The 21705-nt window shown below is 41.5% G+C and overlaps 1 protein-coding gene across 1 annotated transcript in view; it reads right to left on the reverse strand.

The window, feature by feature from the left end:
* The window catches only part of hpn.S (hepsin S homeolog), a 41247-nt gene extending 35054 nt beyond the window's left edge, over nt 1-6193 (reverse strand). The window contains exon 1 of the mRNA XM_041571733.1: nt 6080-6193. The gene's annotated coding sequence lies outside the window, so the exon portion shown is untranslated. The remainder of the gene's footprint in view (nt 1-6079) is intronic.
* Between the last annotated feature and the right edge of the window lie 15512 nt (nt 6194-21705).

Genomic DNA, 21705 nt, shown 5'->3' on the forward strand with positions numbered 1-21705 from the left:
TGCTTCTGTACCAGCCCAAGGCAACCACAGCCCTTTAGCAGTAAAGATCTGTGTCTCCAAAGATGCCCCAGTAGCTCCCCATCTTCTTTTCTGCTGATTCACTGATTCACATGCTCTGTGCTGCTGTCACTTACTGAGCTTAGGGAGCCACTCACAATATACAGTACACATAGAATAGAAATGGCACAATATAAGGCTGATTAGTAATTAATACACATAATTACTACATGGCAGCACAGAAACCAGTGCAATTAGCATCAGAATTGAATAATCAGCAAACCTGTAGCATCAGCTTATATTACAGCCAGGGAAGCTCATTTTCTGCTGGATAATTAGTGACGAGCCCTAAGCTTAGCTTCTCAACAGCCAATCAGAGCCCACTGAGCATGTGAGTGTCACAGACACTTTCCAAGATGGTGACCCCCTGTGACAAGTTTGAAGTCCTGGATCATTGCTGCTATTGACAAGCTCAAACTTTAGCCTCGTGCAATAAGTTCACTATATAAAATAGGACATTAACTATATTCATTTTTTAGGGTTTACTTCTCCTTTAGTAGAGGAGGCTTTGCTCAAACAATTTGCTTATAGCTAATACAGGATAATGTCTCTATAGGGAAAGTGCAACCTTAACAATGACGTTTTAGTGTATTATATTTGTGGTTTTTAAATTATTTAACTTTTTTGTTCATCATCACCTGATGATCTGGTTATCTGGTTGCTAGGATAGCCTCTAACCCTATCAACCAAGCAGTGGCTTGAATGACAGACAAGAAAATGAAAAGAATGTTACAATAACAATACAATTGTAGCCTTACACAACAGAACAGTTTATTTAGTTGTCAAGGTCAGTGCTAGTGATGTGCAGACCAGCCCAAAACCCACACAAAATCTTCGGGGTCGGGGATGACCTCTTCTCCTGCTCTCCCTACCCATGACCTTGCACTTCTGGCTTTCAGCGCCTAAATTTATAGACTTGCGCCTGCCCATTTTGTGATGTCACTGCAGGGCGGGTCTATAAATAGAGGGGTTACGGTGAGCCGGGTTGAGAGGGGGCAGCAGGGCTAAGGTTCATGGTACCCCATAGTTAATAGGGAAATACATAAACTCCATAGTTTTTAATGGACCTTATAAAGGGCATAATGCCCCACAAGAGGCTGAGGTTCTTCTGCTTAGGAAAGATGTGAGAAAGGTTTCTGATTTTATTCCTAAGCAGAAGAACATCAGCCTCTTTCTTTCTCAACTTTCTCCAACTTCCTTGACTACTTGCTGGTCAGACTGGTGGGAAACTGACCAGCAGGTGGCGCTGTTGTAACTAAATTCATTCATATTAACAGCACATGTATCCCTTAATATCTTGGAATAAAAGCAATATAATTAATGAATGTACATTGCAAAAGTGCTTAGCATAGCCCCCTCATCCATTTCTTTTAACGGTTTACTTATCCTTTAAGCCTAAAGTGCCTTATATAATGCACCAAAGCACCCACTAAATAGCACTATATCTGCCTACAATGGCCCGAAATGCTCAATTCACTCTGCCACTCAAGTGCATTATACAGCTGCATAAATAGACCACAATGAAGCCATAACTCAATTTAACAGAGATGGGAAACCTGCCAACCCGTCTAAACCCTAATTGGCCATTGCTGCTCTGTCCTTAGTGCTGTGACACCCCCCCCCTCCCAAAAAACCTCTGAATCTCTGTTATTGTTGGACATTCCCAAAGCCCATCATTGGTTGTGCACAAGGCCCAGACTGCTAGAGATGTGGTGGGAGCTGTGGGTAATGATTAGCTATGAATGAAATGTCTGCTCCAAAGAGGACTTTATCCCTTTATCTGCGGTCATCCTGCCACTCACATGATTGTGCCAGAACATTAACCCCTTTCTTTCTGTTATATAGTGATGTCATACAGAAATGTCTACATGGGTCGGTCATCTGATCAGCTGTTGCTGGACTACAACTCCCAGAATGCTCTGACAAACAGAGAGGGTAAGTAACCTTTAGGGCACTGCTCTGGGGTTTACGTTCCACTTTGCAGTCCTGTATTTACTCTGGACCCTCCTTTAGCCCATATAGATATATGCAACAGTCTAACTTGCGTATGTTAGGCAGGTACTATGCAGTTCAAGGGCCACCAGTATTTAGAAGGATCTCCATAGTCTTGTACCAGGGGCCCTAAATTCTTATAGGAGTAACCAAGACATGAGATGGGTATTTCCACAAACCGATCACAGGCTTAGCCCCAACAAACCACTGCTTTGGGCTCCCTACTGGGTGTTCACCACACAAACTGAGAACCAATGCCATTTTACTCACTTCATCTTCAACATTATTAAAGGTTTATAAAATAAAGCCTTAAATGCTGTATTCTATATTTTGACCTTACTGTACCAGTCCAGAAGTTCAGCAGTTCTACAAGAGTAATTGCAGAATCCACTGGTTTTCATGCTTCCAGCAGAGCCGCCATCGGGGGGCACAGGGGTGTCTATCGTCCTGGGCCTGACAGATTTTATTTCAATGTAGGGCTAGGTCATGTTGTAGAAGAAGCTCTGGAAAAGAAAGAAGAAGCTGCTCTGGAAAAGAACGAAGAATAAGGCTCCAGAAAAGAAAGAAGAAGCCACTCTGGAAAAGAATGAACCTGCTCCGGAAAGAACAAAGAAGATCGCTCCGGAAAAGAGCGAAGAAGCCATTCTGGAATAGAACGAAGAATCCATCCTGGAAAAGAATGGAGAAGCCACACCAGAAAAGAATGAAGAAGCCGCTCTGGAAAAGAACAAAGAAGATTGCCCCGGAAAAGAAAGAAGAAGCCACTCTGGAAAAGAACGAAGAAGCCGATTTGTAAAAGAAAGAAGAAGCCACTCTGGAAAAGAACGAAGAAGCCGATTTGTAAAAGAATGAAGAAGCCGCTCTGGAAAAGAATGGAGAAGCCACTCTGTAAAAGATCGAAGAAGATTGCTCCAGAAAAGAAAGAAGAAGTTGCAACAGAAAAAAATGAAGAAGCCGCAAAGGAAAAGGACAAAGAAGACTGCTCGTCTAGGAGGACGAAGGCCACCAAAATTTAAATGTAAGTTCTGTTAGAAAAGAACAAAGAAGCCGCTCCTGAAAGGAACAAAGAAGCTACTATGGAAAAGGACGAAGAACCCACTCTGGAAAAAAATGAAGAAGCCACTCTGCAGAAGAACGAAGAAGCCACGACAGAAAAAAATTAAGAAGCTGCAATGGAAAAGGACAGAGAAGGCAGCTCACCAAGGAGGATGAAGACCACCTGGCCACCAATTAACAGTAAGTATCCCCTGGCAACCAATGTTTTTGTTTAACATGGGGGGGGCTGGCCACCAATGTATGTATATAGATTCAGTCCCCTTTAGTTTAGAATGGTGAATTGCACATATGTGACTCCCCTCCCATGTTCTTCTGATCTTTGGACTCTCACTATTGAGCTGTTGAACATTCCTGTGCCCATTGTACAAATTGTGATGGTCAGAAGGCTGACAGCAGGGGTGTTAGTGAGCACCATTAAATATTGACTCTTAATGATATGCAGTGCTATGCTATACTGTATCTGTTTATATGTGGTGCATCTTCTCCTACCATTCCATGACATACTCTCATCCCTTCTTCTCTTCATTCTAATTTTCCCTTCTGTCTTCTCTACTCTTATCTCATATTTTTCTCTTACCTTTCTCTTCTGCTTTCACTTTCCTTTTTCCCTTCCCCATTTCATGTTTCTTTCTCCTCCATATTATTCTTCTCTCTGGTTATTCTTCTCCTCACAAGTTCATCAAAGAAAGCAGAACCCAGAGAGGAAGAGCAGTTCAGAAAACTCTCATCCACTTCTACTCTCTTTTGGCCTTTTTTTGTTTTTCCATTTATCCATCTTTGTCTTTCACTTCTCCCCTTTCCATTCCCCTCTTTTCTCTCCCTATATTTAATTTCCTGATATTCTTTTTCCTCTTTCTCTTCAGTTTTCCTTCCTCATCCTGTCTTCCCTTCTTCTGTGCTCTCATTCCCATTAATCTTCCACTTTCTCTCTTCCCCTTGTATTCTATTTCTCTTTCTTCTTCCTTTCAACTTGAAATATTCTATTTCTTTGCCCCAAATGTTCTACCATTGTTCTACCTCTAACTTCTTTATTCTTCCCCATTTCTCTTTTGTGTTTTGCACTCCATTGCTATTTTTTCATTTTCTTTTATTTTCCTCTATCATTCAACCTTTCTCTTATGCGCTGCCCTTATTTTTACTCCGCTTGTTTTCTTCTTCTTCTTCTTCTTCTTCTTCGTCTTCTTCTTCTTTTCCCTTCTTTGCATTGAGGTATATCTTGCTCTATATCTTGCTCAGCCCTTTGCTCTTCTCCTCATCCCTTCTCACAGCCCCTTTCTATTTATTGTCTTTTCTTCCCCTTCCCATTTTCCTCCACATTCGAACCCTTTCTCTCTGTCTTCAGTGTTTTAGTTCAGTTACTTTGCTCACATTTTTTTATTTAATCTGCAATCTCTTTCTCCTCTTTCCTCTGTGTGGTCCAAAGCTCATGTACCTTGTGTTTAATGGAGAAGAGGACCCTACAGTATGTCAGCAGCTCTTGCTAGAGTTTGCTGTACATTACATTAATATATGAAGCAATAAAACTCATGAACTACTCAAGCATTACCAGCAGCCCTTAGTGGGTATGTGCAAGAAGCCTGCCTGCTGCTTGTTTTGAGCTTTGGCTTGTCCCAATACTAAAGTTTTTCCATCATATTTGAGACTTGTGGTCATTTCATTGAGAATTTTGCAATTACCATAGCATTCCTATAAAGGCTAATGCAACCATTACACACTGAAGTAGCACCCTAGTTTGGCCCAGTTTAGCCCTTGACCCAATTCAATCCACCATATCTGAAGTACTTTGCAAAGAATGTTTATTCCCATCAGCCCTTGCCGTTGTGATAAATTGCAATCTTTCAGTTCTCTGGCAATGATCCAGGCACTTACACAAGACTTAGTTTTATCAGGAGCCAATTACCCAGAAAGCACATATTTTTGGCGTGTGGGTAGAAACCAGAATTCTCAGAAGAAAACCACAAAACGACATAAACATACAGGATCTTTGCAGATCAGGCTCATTCAGAACCCCAGAGCAGACGTTTCCATGGAACTTTATCCTTCTCCTTGACTTATGATCAGATCAGAGTACCCATGAACCTTCCACCACTTCTAGATGATCCTATTTGAGAAGGAAATAGATCCTATTTTAAGTTTAGACCTAGCACCCACCTAGTGTTTTAAAATTATCATATCCTCCAGCGCGGCTGACATTCCCTGTCTGATGATGTCATAGGTGGGTGTCATACAGGGGCTTACACCTACTAGAGGGTGTGGGTTATTATTGGTCACCAGCAGGGAAGCCCAGGACCTGCCAACCTGCAGGTAAACCCAAGCATGCCACAGGTTTTAGGCCACTAGCACTAGCCCACAGGCTTGATAATGCCCCATAATCTTCATGTAGCCACGTCTACCAACATTTGTAGGCATGTTTCTTATCTGTGCTGGTTACACCCAAATGCTATCAATCACCACAAACCCAACCCACTTTCCATCAATCCCACCCCTTTGGGACCATCATTCAGGATTTTTCAGCCTAAATCTGGCTCATTGGAGTAGGCCCATAGAATATTTAGGAAGGGTTTTGGAGAAAAACCAACATAAATTCCAAGCATGGTAGCTCTAAGGTTAACCCCATCCATGTCCAATGGTCATATCATGTGTAACCCAACTGCCCCTTACTATGGCATTCTCTTGCCTCATTATACACTTTGTACCACAGTCACAGCCCCTTCCCCTGATATCAGGAAATTATCTTCCTTCATTGTCCCATATTTATAACCACTTTCTCTGGCACCATCTTGTTTTACTAAACACACCAAAACATTTTACAACCATTTAAGAAACTTTTATCCAAACAACTGTCAGAGTGTGTGTGTCTGTGTGTGACGCATCTGGGATTTTCTTCAGTTAGTTAGAGCTCTTTTATCTAATTATACCCCTGGATTCTCTCATTTCCCTGGGACCCTAGAAGTTCAGCTGGGGGTTCCCTTACCTTTTTGGTTTTCCTTCATGTATCCAACAAAGGGGGGAAGCGCAGAAGGGGAGGCGGATCAGGACTGAGGGGAGCTCCAGATGGACACAAGGCTGTAAGAATTAATGCAAAATCAGTGCTGACCCCTTGAGCTGGACTCTTGGCCACTGATTAACCAGACAGGCACAGGGCCAGGGCCTCTGTCAGGAACAGACTGGTCACATAATCACTAGGAACAGACACACACACACGTACCAGGCCACACACATATTAACATATAAACCTGAGACAGGGGACCCGGGAATGTGCATTGATTAATTGGTCAAATCAGTAGCACTTCTGTTATACCTAAATATATTTTAACTTAGCCTTTGAGTGCTCCCACAACCCCACCTTTTTTGTATATTCTATGAATTACTAGCCCTTATTTCCCTTTATAAAGATGCAAGGTGAGTACAGAACATTCCCTCTGTTTATTCGTGTATACGGGTAGGAGCAGCTTTCCCCCGACAATGTATAGTATAAAGGTATAGCTAAAGGTATATGCAAAGATCCTTCCTTATTGGCATAATTGTATTTCTAGACTATGAAACAAAATGCAGACAAATATCCAGTATTGGTAGTGTTATAACTTACCAATAAAGATGGCGGGTCCCAGACCTTCAGCTTGTGAAAGGCAATACATGCAATAGAATTTTCGTAGTAAGACTGGCACAAACCAGACTTCACTCCAATGCTTGATGCGATTAAAAGTATATTTTATTGAAGAAAAAAACATCTCAAATGATGTAGCCTTACGCGTTTCATGCCTTGTGGGCACTTAATCATAGGAGCTGCCATGATTAATTTCTATGTATTTCTATATAGGTAGGAGCTGCCATGTTGGTTCCCTTCATACAGTGTGAGGGTATAACTTAATATGTGCCCAGCAGCGTATACTGTATCTGTATTTATACATATGGGCGAGGGCTGCCATATTGGTTAACTGCTGGTTTTTCCCCTTTCTGTTCAATAGAATTTAAAGAAATTGAATTAGTAAAAAAAATCAGCCCTCCTGGAGTTTTTAGTAGTCCCCCTGTATTATTGCACTTGGGGCAGGGCAGGAGGCACAGTCTGGCCAAAACAGGGTGCGGGCAGAATTAGGCATTTTAAGGAATTAGACTGCAGGGAGGCTGAGTCCTCTGTCTATTTCAGACCATATTGTTGTGATGTCTCGTGCGTGCAGGAAAGGAACACATATAACACATATCACTAAGGGAAAAGCAAATCTGCTGCCCCAATTCCTGCTCACCTGCTTCTCTCCCTCCATCAGAGCCACTTTATTAAGTCTGCTCCTCTCCATCATGATTCTCTGTGTAACTGGCAGGGTCAGACTGGGCCAGGGGATCACTGGGAAAAAATCCAGTGGGTCCCGTCGGCCCAGACCTGAAGCCCCGCCGGTGCTCCCCTCGGCCGCTGATCTCCCTTTAATTTACGTGCACTTGGGGAGGGCTAGTGGCGGCCTCTGTAGGGGAGTTTGGGGGTGCAGGGGCCCCTGGGGCAGCAGACCTGGTGGGCCCTGCACCCACCAGTCTGACCCTGGTAACCATAAAAGCCAATTAATTTTAAACCCTATTTGAACATATCATACAGTATTTATACATGGGACCTCTCATGTCCTGCTTGTATAGATATGGGGAAACCCATTATCCAGAAAGCTCTGAAATACAGGAGGGCCATCTCTCAAAGACCCATTTTAATCAAATAATTAAAAAAATTTAAAAAAAAAAAAAAAAATTATTTCACTTTTCTCTGTAATAATAAAACAGTCTATCTTGTACTTGATCCAAATTAAAATATAATTAATCTTTAAACAAACCTTCTTGGGTTTATTTCATGTTTAAACGACTTTTAATATACTTAAGGCACGGAGAGCTAAATTATGGAAAGATCCCTGTATCCAAAAAGCCGCAGGCCTCAATCATTCTGGATAACAGGTCCCAGAGCTGTACGTGGTTCTAGAGTGCTGAGTATGGGAGGCGAGTCACAGGGAATTTAAACTGACCAGCAGGTGGCGCTGTTGTAACAAAATTCATTCATATTAACAGTACTTATAAACCTTAATGTCTTGGAATGTAACAAGAATATATAATGAATGTACATTTCAAAAGTGCTTAGGATAGCCCCCCTCATAAATTTTACATTCACTTATTTTTAAGGTTTACTTATTCTTTACTGTCACGAGAAAACATGTTTTTTTCAAAACATATCAGTTAATAGTGCTGCTCCAGCAGACTTCTGCACTGAAATCCATTTCTCAAAAGAGCAAACAAATTTTTTATATTTAATTTTGAAATCTGACATGGGGCTAGACATATTTTAAGTTTCCCAGGTGCCCAGAGTCATGTGACTTGTGCTCTGATAAACTTCAGTCACTCTTTACTGCTGTACTGCAAGTTGGAGTGATATCACCCCCCTCCCTTTCCCCCCAGCAGCCAAACAACAGAACAATGGGAAGGTAACCAGATAGCAGCTCCCTAATACACTGGGTCCTGTGTTGTCATGTAATCTAATGTGGATTTTATAGTTTTTGTATTGTTTAATACAAACTTTCTCCAACTCTGCAGAACCAGTGGCTGCAGCAAAATAATCCTCCAAATAGAATCCCAGTTTATCTGTTTAAATCTGGCTCCATGATCTTTGTCCCTGCAGCTGGAGTTGGAAACAGTAAAGGGGATGTAAAGGGAAAAATAAAATCCAATACAAATCTCTACACATTCGCCGACTGCTCTACAGGGAAACAAACAAAGCTGCTTGAGTTCTGCATGGCTGGGAAGTAAGACGGGGGCTCCCCTGCTGTTCATAAGTATGATTGTTTCCCTGCAGAGCAGTTAGGGACCGTCTGACAATTCCTATCCACAGCAGTAAATGAAGGGAGAATTTCACTGCATACAGTCAGGTTTCTTATACAAACAGTAAACATTTCTTATTAAAGTAAATTGGAGATAGGTTTCTTTTTCATTAATAATGGGATTTTATTTTTTGCATTTACATGCCCTTCAAGCCCTGTTTTTTTATCCTTGGTATTCTGATCCCATCAACCTTCAATAAAAAATCGAATGCAAAAGTATGATGCAGTCCAGCAACACCTGTAGTGCACTAAATATTTACACCTGTAGTGCAACATATTTAAGATGACCAACTACGTCAAAGTCATCCCCGTTGTGGCCAGTCCTACGCTCAATTTATTGCTGGGAGCTACAACATGGAACTGGTCACTGCTCCTGTATAAACTATAACAAACAAGGGAAAGTTGTGCTCACCACTAATCTTTAAAAAAAACATTAAGTGGGGGTGCAATGAGGTTGTAACCACAAAATTCATATTGACAAATAGTTAATTAAAGTTTAAACAGAAGCAGTGGCCAACTCCATGTTGTAGCTGGTTGTTGTGCATCTATAACTGTATATAATGAACCAGTGGTTCTTGCAAATGAACCATAAAACTGATTTATTAAAGAACAATACAAACTACAACGGAGTGTAGTCAGAGTTAAGCAGGAACATGTAACAGCAGTAGAACATGTAACATGTATACTCACAAGTACCATAGGTCAGTGTAGACTCCACAGGGTGTGAGATAGAATACAGCTTGTATAGAGCCTTTTACTGGAGCTAACTCTGACACTTAGGGGCAGATTTACTAAGGGTCGAATTTCGAAGTTAAAAAAACTTCGAAATTCGACCCTCGAATTGAAATTCTTCGACTTCGAATATCGAAGTTGAAGGATTTTTAGCGTATTTGATTCGCCAAATTAAAGCTACGGAAGTGCAATGTTAGCCTATGGGGACCTTCCACAACACTTTTCTACGTTTTTTTGGATCGAATAGAAATCGTTCGATCGAACGATTAAATAGTTCGAAGCGAACGATTAAATAGTTTGAATTGAACGATTCGAACGATTTTTAGCGATCGATCGAAGGATTTCTATTCGACCCAAAAAAACTTAGAAAGTGTTGTGGAAGGTCCCCATAGGCTAACATTGTACTTTGGTAGCTTTAATTTGGCGAAGTATGAAGTCAAAGTTTTTTTTAAAGAGACAGTACTTCGATTATCGAATGGTCGAATATTCGAATGATTTTTTACTTCAAATCATTCGAATCGAAGTCGAATGGTCGAATATAGCCTATTCGATGGTCGATGTACCCAAAAATTCACTTTGAAATTCGAACTTTTTTAACTTCGGTCCCCAGGATCCTAATACCAATCACACTCCTTGGTGGAGCCTTAGCTGCACAGCTAAATAGCCCTGACTATCTATCACTCCTAGAGTGACCTATGAAAGTGAGTAGCCTATCACCAGGTAGATCTGACCTGTCTAGGTTCCAAGTGCAAACCCTTCCTGCCTGATCATGTAAGAGTATGTGGCAAAATGGACTCTGAGCACATGTGGCACGAATCAAAGGTTCGTACGATTTTCGAGATTTTTGGGGTGTGAATTGTCCCAACATTTTTTGCACCATGACAGTCGGTCGTAGTTAATGGGACAGGTTAGAAGATTTCAGTAATAATATCTCTGTATGTATTGCCTGTCTGACCATATCACTGGGCGACTTCTACTTGTCGGATATAACCGTCGTATGATTGTTGTCATGGCCAGAACATCGTCTGATTTGTTCTTTTACAACTTTATTTATTCTGAATGTTTAGTGGCAGGTCGAAAGATTGAGACGTCAGATAGTTCATCAAGGGTAACATCTACGCATCTATGGTCGGCTTAAAGGAAGTTTTTTTTTTTTTTTACAAATAATGCATGCATGTGTTTACATGGAGCATGGCCTGCTGGTCTATAAATTATACCCGTCACTGATTTGTTAGGGCCAATGGCTCAGCTCAATGGCTTCATTTATATTTTATAGCAGAATTTTCCAGGTTTTAAATTAAGATGGAGTAAGAACACATTCATTCTCAACCTCCCTTGGGTTACTATACACTGGTTCTAGAACGCAGGCAAGGGGTCCAACTCCCAGCAACTCCCGGTAGGCACCATATAATTAGACTTTATTTTCAGGTGGGAGCCCCTGCTTATGGTATGGAGGAAGGGAATACCACTGTTATAAGCACACAGCAATCACTCTTGATCAAATAACTTTGGGTGCTAGTGGTTCTAGCAGAACAATTTATTAAACTGATGATACACTTCTCAATGGTCAATCACATATTCAAGTTGTGTGCTCAGGTGATACACCTCATGAACAAGTAGTCGCAGCAGGTCATTTACACTCATCTGAATTACTCACGGATACAGTCTGATCCTTTGTTAGTCAGCTTTGTGAATTGAGCTGCCTTTCCAGCCTTTAGTGAACAATCCCCATTGAAAGTGAATCTCACAGCTGGTTCTACACTCCAATGATCTTTCTATCCCTGAGCTTTACCACTTGAGCCCCTAACCTGGTGGCCTTGTCACTGCAAGGAACTTACCCCTCACTAAACTCCTTGTTGGAGCCTTAGCTGCTAACTAACCTTCCTGAACCTATCTGTCACTCCTATAGTGACCTATTACAGTTTCTGACATGACACTTGCTTGCTCCTATACTGAGGTCTACCTCCACCTCAGGCCCTAACAGCAACACACCATCTCCTCTAGCGAGTGGAAGTACTAGAAAAGAGGCTGAACACATGGGAGCATCCCTTTTTATAACCTCTGGGAACTACTACCCTCTGGAAAAAATGACCCAGTCTAGTTGGCTAACACATTCCCTGGGGCATCGGAAAACCTTAACACTCCTACATTCATATTGTACTGTAGAAGGGAAAAAACCTTGTGGGGCCCAGCCCTTGTGGGTCCTGCTAGTCCAGTCCCACTTTCTAGAGCTGGCTGCTCCGGCACTCCAGCGCTCCTTCGTTTGGTAGGGAGTAGTGATGGGCGAATTTATTCGCCAGGCGCAAATTCGCGGCGAATTTGCGCAATTTGCCGGCAGCGAATAAATTCGCAAAACGCCCGCGAAAATTCGCCCAAAAAAAATCGTCACGGCATTTTCACGCGAAATTTGCGAATTTTACGGCAAAGCGAAACGGCGCAAATTCGCCCATCACTAGTAGGGAGAAATTTCCAGCCCTTGAGCTGAGTGAGATCAGATTAATGGCTCCAACTGAAGTGATTGTTACAGATAAGCTCCGCTGAGTCCATGACTGCTGCTTATCAAATCAATGAATTAACGGCCCTCAGAGAATTAATTGTCTGTCACTAACTGAATAAAATCACTGAGCTTATGTCTGTGTAATCACCCAAGAAATTCCTGCCCGAGTCAATTCCGAGCTGTCGGCAGTAGAGAAGCAATGGCTCGGCCATGAATCTGCTGTAGGTGATGTTTTAATAAAGCTAATCAAGTTTTAATAATAAAAATGTCCTACATAGAGAGAGATTGAGCCCCTACTCCAAGGTGCTGTTGTGCCATGTTTATTGATATGCCACACACTCATAACAACAAGCTTGCAATCTATTCAAGCATGTTATTGGCTTATGGCTCAGGTATTAATTCATCATATGGCTAAAGGTGCACCAGCTTCTGAACGGGGCCCACCTGGGATACTGCCTCGAGTCCCCCCACACTCGGGAGAAGTCCTGAAGATATCCTGATCTGCAATGAGTTTCCGAAAAAGTAACTGCATTCGGGCATCAAATTGCAAAAATTGCGATATTCGGGCGTCAAATCTGATAAAGTCACGGTATTCGGGCGTCAAATCAAAAAAGTCATGGTATTTGGATTCTATGATGAAGTTTTTTCTTGCATTATTAATATGTATTAATAAATAAGGGGGAAATCCGTGCAGATTTAGACTTTGTTTTTAGAAAATTATGAGAAATATTTGGATTTTGATAAATAACCCCCTAAGTGTGAATATGAGTGTGACCCTGCCCGTGTCAGCACTAGTGAAATCTGCTGTTTTTCATCACTTCATAGTAATAGATAGAAGTTGCACCCAGGGGGATTCTGAGCTGTTCCACACGCGGTATGTACCAAGGAAAACGTATTTTGTTCTCTAAATCACCAGGTTGCTAGGGACAATAAACCTAACAACCAACCAGACAATGGGGTAAATTTACAAAGCGCGAAAATACGGCAGCGATAGCTTTGCAGCCATCGAAACACTTGGACTGGCGAAAATTCACTTAGACTGGCGAAAATTCACTTAGACAACGCTAATTTACTAAAATGCGAAGTTGCATCCAGGGCTCCGAACGTTGGTGAATTTTCGCTAGCGTTACTTAGGCAAGACGAGCAAATCAAAGTGAAGATGCTCTAGCATTCAATTGTCTTTATTCAGAGGTGGGATTTACAGACAACTGTAGGGGTATCTGGACTATGCAATGATTTCCTTTAGTGAGACAGTATTTTTATTTATTTTATGGTCACAGTAAACCTTACACCTTATACAGGGACTGATCGAAGGAAAGGCAGAAAAAGCTTTTGCTCAGAGATCCAAGTATCAGACCGGCCCATTGGAGAAAAAGACAGAAAAAGGTAGAAAGAACACATTGACATTTGTGTAAAGGAACAGAAAAAAAAAATCCAACCACAAATCCTTGTGAACTGAAAGCTTTTAGGGAATGCTGGGAGTTGTAGTCTCACAGCAGGTCAGATGCCTCATACAGAAAAAGTTATTTTCCTGCTCTGCACAAGCAGCTGCAAATGTAGCATTTATTTTGTACAATTTCACAAAAGTCCTGCTCCGGATTCTTTCTTGCCTTTTACAGTTTCCCAGAAAGGGATCAGTGATTTATAGAAAACCCCGGGAGAATAATAAAAAGTGTTATCTCTATGGAAACGTGACTGGCTGCACATAATTCATTTAAAGATTGTTTCAACAGTTTGGGAATTCCTAACAAAAGCAGATATCAGTAGTGATGGGCGAATAAATTCGCCTAAAACAATTGGTCAGCACTCACCCAAACGTATTTCGATAAAGAGGTGCATGTCAAGGATTTAGGTAGGGGGCGCTGTGGTGACTGAAGGGAAAGGGCGAGTCCTTGATGCAGGAACTGTATGTGTCGAGGGAACACTTATAGGGGAGGAGGGGACAGGTTGATGAGGGCGAAGAGTCAGTCTGGATCAGGTGCAGAACAGGACGGAGAGGGCGAAGATCAGGACTAGTGATGGGCGAATTTATTCGCCAGGCGCGAATTTGCGGCGAATTTGCGCAATTCGCGAAACGCCGTGAAAATTCTCGGTAAAAATTCGCCGGCGTCAAAAAAAAATTTCCGAAAAACAGACGCCGGTATAAAAAACGGGCGCCGGCACCATAAACGCCGTTTCGCGAATTTCGCGCGAAATTCGTGAATTTTTCGGCGAAGCGAAACGGCGCAAATTCGCCCATCACTAATCAGGACTGGACTAGGCAGGAAGAAGAGGGCGACGACTCAACAGGAACAGACTGGACAGGGCAGGACGGTGCGGGCGTAGATCAGATCAAACTGGGGATAGAGTGCAGAGGGAGACTGGAACGGATAGCAAGACAGGAGCAGAAAGTACCTGCGGTTTTGAGCCTGATTTGTCCACAACTCTCACGGAAACTACAGATATTTGGCTTCTAATCGGGACAGAAGCAGTGGCACAGGCAGGTAATGGTGTAATTGGTATCAACCTACTTTACTTACAGGAGCAGAAGGAGACTAGAGTGGATAACAAGAGAGGACTGGAGCAAGATAGCAAGAGAGGGACAAGGTACAAGGCAGGGTCAGAAAACAAGAATCAGGAACAGGCGAGACAAGGTCAGTACAAGGTGAAGTCAGGGCAAGGTACAAGGTGGAACAGGAAGCAGAAATCAGGAACAAGCAAGGCAGGGTCAGATCAAGGTCAAGGCTGGGAAGGTACAAGATAAGGTAAAGCAGGACAAGACAAGGAGGAATAATAAGGGAAAAGGAGCAAGAGCTAGAACTACCTAGTTAGGGGTGCTGCCACAGTACCAGGAAAAACCATGCAATGCTCTGGCAAGGAGGGGTCTAAGTGCTGCCCTTAAATAGGGAAGAGTCAGCCCTGATTGGCTGATTAAACTAGGCAGCAGCTGGGTTGGGGCCAGAGAGGCCAATCAGGCGACAGCTGGGCTGGGACTGCAGAGGCCAGGTTACACATAGTGAGCAACCCTACAGGCTGCTCATCTGGCCAAATGGTTACGGTATCGAGCCAGAAACCCAAAGGTCCCCGGCTCGTATCCCAGCAATACCTGACAGTGCACGTGCAGAGCTGTAATAATGTTGAATAATAAAAGCCTTTATTGGATTCCTGGCTCAATCTCAAACAAACACAACGTTTCAGGCCTGCACGGCCTTTTTTCAAGTTACTGAACTACTGGTTACACAAATTTATACTTGTTTACAGGGCCCCATCTATGGGCGGCTAACAAGAATCAATTAGTAGCAATATAAAGGCAACATTGTCGGATACATTCTACTGTGTCCAAAAATTGTACATTTGTTTCTCGTTAGCTGCATAAAGACATAATTACGTATTTCATGATGAGTATATTCATCCGGACACACTTTCAGATTTCATGATATAGTTTCTGTAAAACAATAAAAATGACCAATTCTTATAAAAATATCTGATCATAGAAAAATTAAAAACAACCATATAAATCTATCGGGATATGGGATGCAAGTCATATTCTCGATTAAGGCCATGGGGTTCCAACGTTTCCAAGCAGCGTATCCATTTAGCTTCCTTTTTTAATAAAATTTTTGCGACGGACTTTTCGGAATACTGTCTATTACTTGGAATCAGGGCCGGAACTAGAGGTAGGCAGAGGTAGGCAGAGTAGGGACATGCCTAGGGTGCAAAGCTGGTGGGGCGCCAGGCACGTACCTTCCATGCTGCCTGCCTACCCCTAATCCGGTCCCCTCTCTCCGGTCAGCTTTCGCGTCTATTTGCGCATGCGCGCCAGCATCCGTTGGCGCATGCGCGCCAGCATCTGTTAGGGCATACACGCTAGCATCCATTTGTGCATTCGCGCCTGCGTCCGTTCACGCGTGCACACGTCACTTCGCACATGCGCGCACCAAGTAGGCGCTGCGGCCAGCCAGGTTGCCTAGGGTGGCTGGCTGGCCCAGCTCTGCTTGGAATTTTAGTTGTTGAACCCCATGACCCTTTTCGGCAAAATGACTTAAACCGCCTGATCTAATTTTTTACATTTTGTCGCAGATTTATGTTCACATATTCTGCCTTTAATGGCTCGTGTTGTCTGTCCTACATATGAAAGGCCACACGGACATTTTATCACATTGATTAAATATCGTCAATATATCTCCTATAGAACGCCCCCTATTGTCTAAACATTGGATGACATAATATACAATCATTCTCAAATTTGTTCATATACGCATTTGCGTAAGCCAGGGATACTTTTGAGCCCAAAAGCTGTCCCTGTGCGTTGTATATAGTATGTTGTTTCAAATTTGAAGTCGTTTTTATCCAAAATAAATTTTATATGTGGGTCCTCCGATTGAATTTGTACTCACCCTGTTAAAATTTATTTTGGATAAAAACTACTTCAAATTTGAAACGACATACAAAGAAAATGAAGGTTTGCAGAGATATATATATATATATATGTTAAACCTGTAACAGAAACACCGTGGTGCATTATCATAGCAACCACCCGAGGCATCTGTTTAATTCATTACCGAAGGCGCAGATACTTAGCTTGCTATGCATTGATAGTGATTTAGTGAAAAGGGAGGCCGATCTGAAAGACATGTGCCAAAAATTTTTGATTAGGGGGTACCCGAAAAAGCTAGTAATGGATACTAAAAATTGGGCCCTCTCACTTGATCGTAAAGAGGTAATGAAAGAACAAGAACTAGGGATACAGGGAACATTTTTGACCCTCCCTCATACAGGGAAGCGATATACAGTCAGGCAGAGGATGACGACAGCACTATGGTGGGGTTCATTATTAAATGTCCTTGCGGACTTGTATATTGTGGTAAAACCACTAGACAATTAAAGGAAAGGATGGCGATGCACAGGCCAAGTATACGGCTGCATTGGACCCAGACAAAAAAGAGAAGGTTGAAAATAAGAAACAAGACATTTCTCAACAACCAGTGGCAAAGCTTTGGGCTGAGGCGAAGCACAAGTCTCCAAAAAGAGGCGAAGAGCAGGTCCCCAAAAGAGTGAGAGGGGGTGATTATAAGAATATGCTGCTAAAAAGAGAGGCTTTTTGGATACATGAGTTGGACTGTGTAACACACAAGGGGTTAAATGGGCAACAAGTATTTAGCTGTTTTTTAACCTGAAATAGACTCTTTTCCCAACCAGACCGATATTATGTATTTTTTTAATCGATGGCAACATGTTGCAAATGTACATTTTTAGGGTGATATAAAAATTGAAACATAAGTTGCAGACACATGACAAAGATGTTTTATTTGCAGATGATGTTACAATGTATTTGCTGATTCTGGAAATGTAGTGAGCGATATTGGAACTTTTAAAGTGATTTTTTATGGGTTTGACACATGGACATTTCACTCTCGGGACTGAGGTGACACTTAGTGGCGGATTTATATACTTTTAATGGCTGATATGTCTTTCACCTATTTTTAACATGTTTTACACTAATTGAATAATTGAATAATTTTATTGGTAATGACGTCATCTTTGGCACCTTTTTTGGAGGGTTTGTGGGTATTTAAATGTTTGATGTAAGGGCTCTTACTGACGAGCGTTTTTACCTGCGCTCCCCTGCGTTCTGTTTTTCTGCGTTCAGCCGCAGGGGAGCGCAGGAATAGACGCATTACATTTTTTCTAATGGGGCTGTAGTCACACAGGCGCGTGTAGGCGCCGAACGCAGGAAAAATGCAGCATGTTGCGTCTCAACCGAGTTCGGGGCCTACACGCGCCTGTGTGAGTACAGCCCCATTGGAAAAAATGTAATGCGTCTATTCCTGCGCTCCCCTGCGGCTGAACGCAGAAAAACAGAACGCAGGGGAGCGCAGGTAAAACGCTCGTCAGTAAGAGCCCTAACACACAGCACTTTATCCTTAATAAAGGCCCCAAAGTGAGCGAAACGTTGGAGACACTGTGACTACAATAAATCATTGAGTTTTGGAAACAGAGTGCTGGTCCTCTTTACAATTATTTATGTACTATTTTGGCCAAGCACCCGGCATATTGTGAAGGAGTGCGGGTATCATCTGTATTATATATATATATATATATATATTCTAATACTTCTGGGAGAAAGAAGAGTAAATCTTTAAAACTGCTGGGCAACCTTCCAGATTCTGCAGTTCTGCGTGGGGTTTCATTATGATAAGCTTAAGAGGGTTTTCAAAATACAGGCTTGTACCCCAAAGAGAGACGGAAAATAATGAATAGGGAGGCCTGATCCAAAGGAGAATTTTGCTAAGATTTAGGGTGTGTATATTTATTTGTTTTGATACTGTATGCCTTGAAGACCAGCTCTTTGATCAATTGGGTGGTTAATTACTAAACTCCGAATGCAAAAATCCCCAAAAAATTTGATTTTTTTAAATTAAATCTGACTTTTAAAAAATCACAAATTTTACGAAAATTATTAAACCCCGAGGATGGAAAAGTCCGAATTAGAAAATCCGCCATTAGACCTGTCCAGGTTGCATATACTGTAAGTCAATGGGAGAAGTCCCAATGATTTTTTGATGTACGCTGGGTTTCATGCAATACCCTTAAGATTTCGGAGTTTTCAGAAAAAAAAGCATAAGAAATCGAAGTTTTCGGGGTTAAAGATCTGAAAAAATCGTGCAAAGCAAATTTGTTATAATTAATAACCATAAAAAACTCGAGCAAATTTGATCAGAGATTGTAGCAGTAAATGTCGAGATAAAATCAGACTTAGGGTTATGGTTTTAGGTGATCCAGTTGATCCAGTAGATATTCAAACTGTATGTGTCTCAATGTTTTTATACTAAGAAAATAAATTTTTTTTCTAAGTAAATATACTAAGAATATTTGTATGGACCTATAACTTGACTATGAAGCTAAAAAAGACAGACGCAATTCTTGTAAAGAAGTACTTATCTGTTATCTACTGTGTACACAATGATGTCACAAAAGGGGAGGGGCAAGCAGACGTAAGACTATAAAACCGGAACCCGGAAGTCGGAAGCCGGCATTTGAAGGTGGCCCGTGGGTATCGTGTTGGCCTGCACATCACTAATAAGTACTACTATAGTTTATATAAACAAGCTGCTGTGTAGCCATGGGGGCATCCATTCAAGCACAGGATACACAGTAGATAACAGATAAGTACTACTATAGTTTATATAAACAAGCTGCTGTGTAGCCATGGGGGCATCCATTCAAGCACAGGATACACAGTAGATAACAGATAAGTACTACTATAGTTTATATAAACAAGCTGCTGTGTAGCCATGGGGCAGCCATTCAAGCACAGGATACACAGTAGATAACAGATAAGTACTACTATAGTTTATATAAACAAGCTGCTGTGTAGCCATGGGGGCAGCCATTCAAGCACAGGATACACAGTAGATAACAGATAAGTACCACTATAGTTTATATAAACAAGCTGCTGTTTAGCCATGGGGGCAGCCATTCAAGCACAGGATACACAGTAGATAACAGATAAGTACTACTATAGTTTATATAAACAAGCTGCTGTGTAGCCATGGGGGAAGCCATTCAAGCACAGGATACACAGTATATAACAGATAAGTACTACTATAGTTTATATAAACAAGCTGCTGTGTAGCCATGGGGGCAGCCATTCAAGCACAGGATACACAGTAGATAACAGATAAGTACCACTATAGTTTATATAAACAAGCTGCTGTTTAGCCATGGGGGCAGCCATTCAAGCACAGGATACACAGTAGATAACAGATAAGTACTACTATAGTTTATATAAACAAGCTGCTGTATAGGCATGGGGGCAGCCATTCAAGCACAGGATACACAGTAGATAACAGATAAGTACTACTATAGTTCATATAAACAAGCTGCTGTGTAGCCATGGGGGCAGCCATTCAAGCACAGGATACACAGTAGATAACAGATAAGTACTACTATAGTTTATATAAACAAGCTGCTGTGTAGCCATGGGGGCAGCCATTCAAGCACAGGATACACAGTAGATAACAGATAAGTACTACTATAGTTTATATAAACAAGCTGCTGTGTAGCCATGGGGGCAGCCATTCAAGCACAGGATACACAGCAGCTTGTTTATATAAACTATGGTAGTACTTATCACAATGGGTTCAGATGTGGTCACATGTCTCAAGTATCCACAAAGTACTTGACGGTTTCTCTATGTGGTTTAAAAAGGGGATTTTGTTACTCGATTGTATCCCAGCAGGACGTGAATCATTTCCTTCCCTTTATTATTGTTGCTAATGGCTATGACTTTGCATAACTGAACTTTGTTTAGGGCCAGGATATATGAGAGTAAAAGTAATTAGCCGCACTCCCAGCACCGTTATTGCACAAACGCTTAGTGGCGCCCAACGCCATTATTGCACAGGTCACAGAACTGACTTGTGGGTAATGGAAACTCTCTCAATATAAGATAAATAATATCGCTGAAAAACATAAACAGCTATGGGATCCATTATCTGGAAACCCATTATCCAGAAAGGTCTGAATTACAGAAAGGCCGTCTCCCATAGGCTACATTTTATCCAAATGATCCAAATTTTTAAAAATGATTTCCTTTTCCTGTGTAATAATAAAACAGTAACTTGAACTTGATCCCAACTAAGATATAATTAATCCTTATTGGAAGCAAAACCAGCCTATTGGGTTTATTTCATGTTTATATGATTTTCTAGTAGACTTAAGGTATGAAGATCCAAATTACAGAAAGATCCATTATCCAGAAAACCCCAGGTCCTGGGGTAAAATTCCAACCTGCAAAAGCAAGAGAAGCATTTCAGGGGCAATATACCCCCTATCCCTTTTTGGGTGCAGAAAAATTTAAACATGAGACCAATTAGAAAGAATATTTTAATTTTGAAATGACTGTGGCATGGTAATTAATATGCATAATTAGTAGGGCATAATTAACCAACCAAACCTACAGCCATTTGAGTCTAGTTTGTACTTTAAATTTGTATTTCTATTTCCTTTCATTAACATGATATCATTTGAGTCACACACATACAAAGTTCTGCAGTATAATATCTTTGCCTCTAGTGATGAGCGAAATTTTTCGCAGCGTTTCTCCGCAAAAATTACGCCCATAGACTCTAATGGGTGAAAAAATGGTTGCAAGACAAAATATAAATTTGAAGAGCTGCATCGGGCATTGGACGACTGTCGACTTCAATGCATTATGGCGAGTTTTTACCGCTTCGTGAATTTTTGGCGAAGAGAAATGGGTCAGATTCACCCAATCACTAGCTGCCTCCACTCTTCTTAATAGTTATTTGGAGAACCAGTTCTCACACCTGATTCGTAAAACAGATGAGACCCTTCTGTGGCTGGTTAGAATCTCTATGTCAGTTGGCTTTGAATCACAGTCTGAACATTGAATAATTATATCAATACTTCAACCACAAGTCTACAGGTACGACCAACCCTTCAGCCATTTACTAAAATTCAGTCTTTTACTGGAAATGATTCACGTCTCTCGCAAATAGAGAAGTATCAGATGTGAGGCTGCAA

This window comes from Xenopus laevis, chromosome 7S (assembly GCF_017654675.1).
Source record: "Xenopus laevis strain J_2021 chromosome 7S, Xenopus_laevis_v10.1, whole genome shotgun sequence".
NCBI classification, from domain to species: Eukaryota; Metazoa; Chordata; class Amphibia; order Anura; family Pipidae; genus Xenopus; species Xenopus laevis.